The 6065-nt window shown below is 41.7% G+C and overlaps 1 long non-coding RNA gene across 1 annotated transcript; it reads left to right on the top strand.

Annotated features, from left to right (window-relative positions):
* Positions 1-656: 656 nt before the first annotated feature.
* LOC140116456 (uncharacterized) lies at positions 657-5451 on the top strand. Its single transcript, XR_011852765.1, has 2 exons — positions 657-731; positions 5224-5451. It is a non-coding gene; the product is annotated as an uncharacterized lncRNA (long non-coding RNA).
* The last annotated feature ends 614 nt before the right edge of the window (positions 5452-6065 follow it).

Genomic DNA, 6065 nt, shown 5'->3' with positions numbered 1-6065 from the left:
ACCCTGCCCATGAGAGCTCACAGGTTCAAGTCTCAGGGTCAAAATCTGCAAAGAGTTTGTATGTTCACTCCGTGTTTGCGCAGGTTTCCTCTAGGTCCCCCGGTTTCCTCCCACACTCCAAAACATACCGGTAGGTTGATTAGATTGTGAGCCCCATTGGGGACAGGGACTGATTTGGCAAGTTCTGTGCAGCGCTGTGTAATCTGTGTGCGCTATATAAATAAAGGAGTTATTTTTATTACAATCTTATGGGAGGGAAGATGGAGACACCAGGTGAGGGAGCAGAGCAGTGGGGTTATTGTGTATTGTGGGCAATCTTGAATGGGTGGGTTTTCAGGTTACATATGAAGATGTGGAAGTTGGGGGACAGTCTTACACATTTTGTTGGAGAACAGAGTATGGGGCAATGCATAGAAATGACCCCCTCACAAGTTTTCTGATGCAAAGGACAAGTGCAGTGCAGTATGAACATCTGACGACCATAAAAGAAATAACACTCTTATGTTCCAAGGATGATGGGATTGCTTAACGTCTCTTCGTTTGTTTTTGGCTTCCTAAAAAACTGAGTGAGGCAATTGACTGGAACTTGTCCGACTAGGTCAGAACTGGATCTAGTTCCGCACTGTATGTCATTCCTGATAAGCCTTTGTGAGCCATGGTAACAGAATGCAGCACTGCCGGAGGACGCCACAACAATCTCACCACAGCGCCGGCTATAATGGAGGCTTTATGTACGTGTGGTGGATTGGGAAACTCTGTGCACGTGACCCGGGATGACTGACACTCTCATATCTTGTGTAGGATACATTGCTGCTGGAGGGAAATGTATGCAATAGACTTAACGGGGGAGATATATCATAAGTCTCTTAGAGCAGAACTGTTCTAGTTGCACATGTCAACCAATCAGGGCTCAGCTTTCATTTTCCCACAGCTGTTTATAAAATTAAAGCTGAGCTCTAATTGGTTTCCATGGGCAACTACAACAGTTTTACCTCAGAAACTGGATAATAAATCTCCCCCAATATGTGTCATAGAATCTAACAATTATATTACCTACTGACCCCTGGTAGCCACAAACTATTTACATCCCCCACAATTTTGTAATTATCTGTTTTCTGAAATGCACAGGGAACAAAACACTTTTCCTATGTGACCCCCTTTGCCCAAAACTACAGTTTGGGATGAAGTACTTTGGGCCCAGTACTTTGATGCACTATACTAGTCTAGTGTCTAGGGTAGGAACCACAATATATGGGCAATGTTTCAGGGCACAGTTGACATGTAAAACTACAGAAAGTCATTGTGGTAGTCGTAGTCAGGTTAGCTGTGGAGAATGTCAGACAAAACCAAAATAAATTACTGTGAAGCAACACAGATCAGGGCATATTAAAAATTTCACGTCATGTCTAATGTATACTAACTACAGGCAGTCCCCAGGTTACGTACAAGATAGGTACTTAAGTTGAATTTGTATGTAAATCGGAATTTTATATTTGTAATCCCAGCCAGAATTTTTTTGGTCTCTTTGACATTTGGATTTAAAAAATGTTGGGTTGTCATAAGAACCAGGATTAACACAAAGTTTAATTGCAGACACATTTGGAAACTTTTACAGCTGATCATTGTAGCCTAGGGCTAAAGTACAGTAAATTACTAACATCCAGAGGTCCGTTTGTAACTAGGGGTCGTCTGTAAGTCGGGTGTTCTTAAGTAGGGGACAGCCTCTACTTGATGCAGGATTTCCTCACAGATCACAGTTCTTTGTCTATTAACTTCTATGGGAATTCATAGAATAGCTCTGCTTTTGAGATCGGATTTGACAAAAATGTATAACATGTGCTGTGGATAGCATATAGTTGTCCCATATAGGAATATCCCTTTAAAACTTTACAACTTCCTAATATACTTTGTTTATAGACCATGCATTTGGTCTATAAATTTTATCCACTACCCAAGTGAGGGCAGGGATTGATATATACAAGTCAACAAGTGGTAGTGGCAATTTGGGGAGCAGCCTGGGGCACAAGGCACATATGTCTTGGCTGTTGACACACATACCGTATATACAAGAGTCCTTAAAGGACATTTGAAGCTGCAAAGGACCTAAAACTACAGAATTGAATAGCGACAGAAGCCCCCCCCCCTATTTTCCCATGAAGCACGTTTCTGGTATTGCATGCAGGAAGCTAATGTCAAAACCACAAAAAAATTGACTTGTAGGAGACATTTTTCATGCAGCCCAGCGTCTATTATTATCTTAATCTGTCCCTGAGGTTAAATGCCTCTAAATGTAGACAGAATTGTTCTCATTCACTGACACCTAATACATATCAGGTTATATTCACATGTCCTTTACAGAAACATGTCCTTTACAGAAACGGAATGATGAGATAATGTATGAACCTGATGTGTAAGACGGTGGACACAAAGGTGGTGCAATGCTGATAGACCCCACTGACTATAAAGGAACACATTGGGATTGTGCTTATCATCTCCTGAATGCAAGTGTCCATCATTTTTTCCCATAATTTCTTATGAAATCTGTAGTAGAGGCTTAGGAAACTTAGTTTTAGAACTTTTCATTAATTACTTAATAAAATTGGAAAATCCCTTTAAATGACTTGATTATAATGAAGGTGTCAGCGCACTGCACCCACATCTGATTTATAACAACTTATACAAATATATTTCAATGGTTTTGTTTGCAATATTTTGGCTGTGATGTGGGTGAATGTTATTTCCTTTACACTTCTGATAATATAGTCACCTACGATACTCCTGTAAGGACATTGTATACAGGGTGACTGATGGCAGCAGACAAAGCCGGGTACTGTGCTAGCACTGCTACATGTCAGCTCACATCAATCCTGGGAAAGTTAATGATTGCAGGGCTAACTTTCACTGTAGACCTGGAGGTGGATGCCCTTCGTCAATCACTCGCCCCCCCCCCCCCCCCATTTAGGAGACCCCTTTGTCTTCCACTTTGATCACAAAATATGTTTTCAGTTCAGAAACTCCTGATGCCATTTCTGTGATCCATAAATGAAAGACAGTCGCTGGGAAATTCATTGAGAAAGAAGCATTTCCTTCCCTTTGAACCCAGTTTGGATAATAATAGGGCTCCGCTGTTTTCCAAAAAAAAAAAAAAAAAAGCTGTTGGCAGATAAAACAAGAGCGAACACTTTGAAGGTGAAGTGTTAGGAGTCCTAATAAATATGCAGCGTTCTACGGGTGACTGTAGCATTATAGGGGTTAATCAAATCAGTGTCTTCTATTCAGACAAAGAGTTGGGAAGAGAAATAGTAAGACAAGACTATATACAGTATAAATAGCTCCAACATAATGGGGCTTATTTACTAAGGGTCCCGCGGCCGCATTTTCATTGGGTTTCCCGACTTTCCGGGGATCGCACCGGGGATTGTGTCGCACACGATCGGATTTTGGCGCATCTGCGCCGGCTTTCATGCGACTGAAATTGGGGGGTGGACTGTCGGACGATCCGACAGATTCGGACAAACTGCGGGATTTAACATTTAAATTGAGTCGCAAGCCAAGCACTTACATGCACCAGGAAGAAGAAGGTGAACTCTGGTGGACCTGAGCGGGGAAGCGACAAATGCATGATAACGGGCGCACAATCTTTGTGAATCGCGGCAGCTGTGCATTGGAGTCGGGTAACGCACCTCGCGGATCGCGCAGGGACTGGTAAGTAAATCTGCCCCATCATGTCGAGTTCTACTTTGAGACCTGCTTCAAGCTGATGTGACACCCTCCTAATTTTTTTGGGCGCACAGACTATTTCTTGTCTGACCACGCCCCTTATTCCAAGACTATGCCGCCTTTCTTAAGGCCTCTCCCCCTTCCGAGACTACTCGGAAAAGTAAAAAAAAAAGGGTCACGTGAGTTCATTGGGATAAACCGATATCCACCATCATATGATGGTTAGGAAGCCAGTACTACCGTATTTAGGAAAACTATACCCCCTTTCACTACCATAAAATTATTATTAGCGAATTAGTTATAAGGCCCGTTTCTTAGGCTACATACAAATTAACATATTTTTGGCCTCTATGCAAGCTCCTTTCAAACGATAGCACATGGCCTCATGTATAGGGGTTCCTAACATAGCTTTGGTTTTTGATGGTCCCATGTATGAGCCGACTGCTTGAGCCAAAAAATTTTGAGCAGGTCCTATTCCTAAACATGTCTGCTTTTTTTTCAAATGGACAGACCCTCTAAATAAATACAGACCCAAATCAGAATACAAAGTAAATACAGACCTCAGACCAGACCACTGAACACATCTAGTACTCCTATGATAAATGCAGACTCCCAACCCCTTAAAGGCAACCTGTCATCAGCCGCCCTTTTTCTGGTTCCCCTATGTCCCCATAGAGAATAGTGTACACATTGCCAAAGGGTTTTTGGAGTAAAACCGCCTTTATCCGAAAAAAAAGTTTACCTTTCTGTATGTAGAGTTGTGTCTGGGAGTGGTCAGTGAGGAGTGGTTCCCCTACCCTCGGGAAACCGCTCCATCATGCATCAATTTCAAATTTAAAAATACCTCCCATGTCCCCCATATCCCTGTCGCTTCCCTCCTCAGAACATCATACATGTCTATCTCAATCCTCACTGGCCACTCCCAGGGGACTAGGGATGCAGCTCTGCATAAAGAAGGGTGAACTTTCATCTAACTTATGTTTGTTTTTTGGAAAAAGACAGTTTTACTATAAAAATACTTTGGCGATGTGCACACTATTCTCTATGGGAAAATGGGGGAGCCAGAGAAAGAGCTCCTGATGACAGGTTCCCTTTAAATATATACCCCAGGCCAGACCCTATGAACCCAGAAAGCAGACATACTTGTATGTGGCTTCATTACATGAACCTTCATATGTTACACAAAATGTAAGTCATGTGACCACATCACTACAGGTCCTTAAGCAATCACAGGTCATGTACGCATTTAGGATTATTACACATTTCATCGTTATTGTGGTTTACATAGTCAATCACTGCTAAAAATAAATAAAACAACATTCAATATGACATGCAGTGTGCTTTAACCCTGTTCCTGTGTTGTATATAGGTTCTTATAGGGAACCTGTCACTAAGCCAACTACAGGTCCTTGTGGAAATTTGGTTTAGTGTCCCAAAATACGGCATGTTATATATTCAACAGCAGAAATGGTGACTCCAGTTTTTCGGAATATTTTTTTGTAGTATTATTACAGGTCCCGGCGGTTCCCCAGGAATCTCTCAGACTACTCATTTGGATGAAGACGTCTTCTTTAGAGTATTTTGACAGCTGTCCTGGGCTTGGCAGCTGACACCCTAGAAATCAGCGTCCCGGGACATGTTCACACAGCAGGTTTTTCTCAGCATGTTCATATGTGATATTCTCGCCTCATCTGTTCATGTATTGCAGTGCTATAAAAATATGACAAATTCTGCTCTGCCTTATTTTGTCCTTCTGGATTTATTGTTGTGTAAATGGTGAAACACTGCAGAAAATTCAGAATATCGGAGAGGACTGGGAATTATTTCCCAGGTAGGCAAATAGATAAAAGTATCTGTAATGCCATAAAATAACATATCCAGTCCAGCATAGTTCAGCAAGTAAGCAAATTACAATATAAGTAAGGTCTTATTCACACCCGCATAAGTTCTGTTCCCTTAAAGGGAAGTTACTATGTGAATGAATAGAGGTTTTAGTGCAGCATAATGTAAAATAAATACAATAAACATATTTGATTCCACATCTCTAACTCTAGATTTGTTGTTAGCCATGCCCTTTGAATAGCCCCTAACCATTCCCCCATACAATTTAATATCCATCCCTATGCCGCCCACTGTATATTGTCCCCTTAGTCGCCCTCACATAGTTTAATGCTTCCTTCCTGTGATACCCCATCCATAATGCAAAATGCTCCCCACTTTCTATATTTCCCCCTTCCTATGGCTTTCTTTCATGTGTGCTACCCCCAAACTATGAAATGCCCTCCAGTGGACTCTTATATAATAGCCCCTTATGGGACCAACCAAATAATAATGCCCCCTTCCAG

The sequence above is a fragment of the Engystomops pustulosus genome, chromosome 2, assembly GCF_040894005.1.
Source record: "Engystomops pustulosus chromosome 2, aEngPut4.maternal, whole genome shotgun sequence".
NCBI lineage: Eukaryota > Metazoa > Chordata > Amphibia > Anura > Leptodactylidae > Engystomops > Engystomops pustulosus.
Note: the sequence above shows the minus strand (reverse complement) of the source record. Positions and strands in the feature narration are given on the sequence as shown.